This window comes from Grammomys surdaster, unplaced genomic scaffold (assembly GCF_004785775.1).
Source record: "Grammomys surdaster isolate TR1022 unplaced genomic scaffold, NIH_TR_1.0 98, whole genome shotgun sequence".
Taxonomy (NCBI): Eukaryota; Metazoa; Chordata; class Mammalia; order Rodentia; family Muridae; genus Grammomys; species Grammomys surdaster.
Window position 1 is genome coordinate 4,607,621 of NW_021604577.1, and position 1,149 is coordinate 4,608,769.

Below are 1,149 nucleotides of genomic sequence, written 5' to 3' on the forward strand. Positions count from 1 at the left end.
TTTAACAACCACTGTGTGCTGGGAGCTAGGGATGGAACAAGTAAGTACTTCCTACCTGGAGAGAGCTCTCAAGCTAAGGAAGTCTATTGGGAGAGATTTGTAGAGCTCAAAGCATGGCAAACTAGCAAAGAGGACCATTATGTTTTGTTTGAACTGGAGAGGTACCTGAAGAAACAGCTTACAGGCAGAAAGAGCTTCATATACAAAACATGAGACGTCTATAGCATTTGAATAATGGTTCTGAAATGATGGTATTACATGTAAGCAGGACAGATTAAGAAATTATTCCAGGATCTTATTGTGGTGTGTGAGAAATCAGAGTAGGCTGGGTAGTCCTGTTCATTTTGTTTTCTGTGTAAATCAGAAGAAACGCGTTCCTGCATTTGGTCCCACATGCAAACACTTCGCTGCAGCTTTGGTCTTCCCTCTGCATGGACTGCACTGCACAACACATCTACTTCCTCATCAAAGCTTCTGCTTCTCCTCACTGCCCATTGTTCAGCTCTTTCCCTAACTCACCTCAGTACCAGTATTTTCTTCAATATCTGTAGATACATTTCCATACTGAGGAAACATACACAGTTAACAACACCACTTCTGAGACTTTTTTTCTTCCTTCCTCCCTCCTCCCCTCTCCTTCCTTCTCTTCTCCATTCCCCTCTCTTCCCCCTGTCCCTCCTCCCTTCTCCCCCATCCCCACTCCTTTTCCTATTCAAAACACACAAACTCTTTGGATTGTCGATCTAAATTCTCCCTTCCTTCCTGCACAACACACCCCACAGTCTCTCTTCACCTTTAGTCTTATTTTTTTTTTGTATTATAAAGATAAACATTAAGGATGTATTTGTCATTGTCTCCCTATTAGTCGTACGCATTATATAAAATAACGGCTTTCATTAAGACATCTTATCCACGTGTATATAATGTGCTTTATCTGGTTATTCTCTCACTATCTCTTCTTTACACAGTGAGATTCAAAAACACAAATATTACGTGCTTTCTCTCCAATGCATAGCTGAGATGTCAATGGTAAAGGAAGGAGAATAAGAACAAGTAATTGGGCTGCTTCTAGAGGCCTTGCAGATGTGGCAGCTGTTTCATGTGTGTCAGTAGGTAGCAGAGAGCAAAGAAGCTATGTCTAAGTTCAGT

General features: G+C 41.3%; 1 pseudogene; it reads left to right on the plus strand.

Annotated features, from left to right (window-relative positions):
- Positions 1-1,061: 1,061 nt before the first annotated feature.
- LOC114634333 lies at positions 1,062-1,149 on the plus strand (annotated as a pseudogene).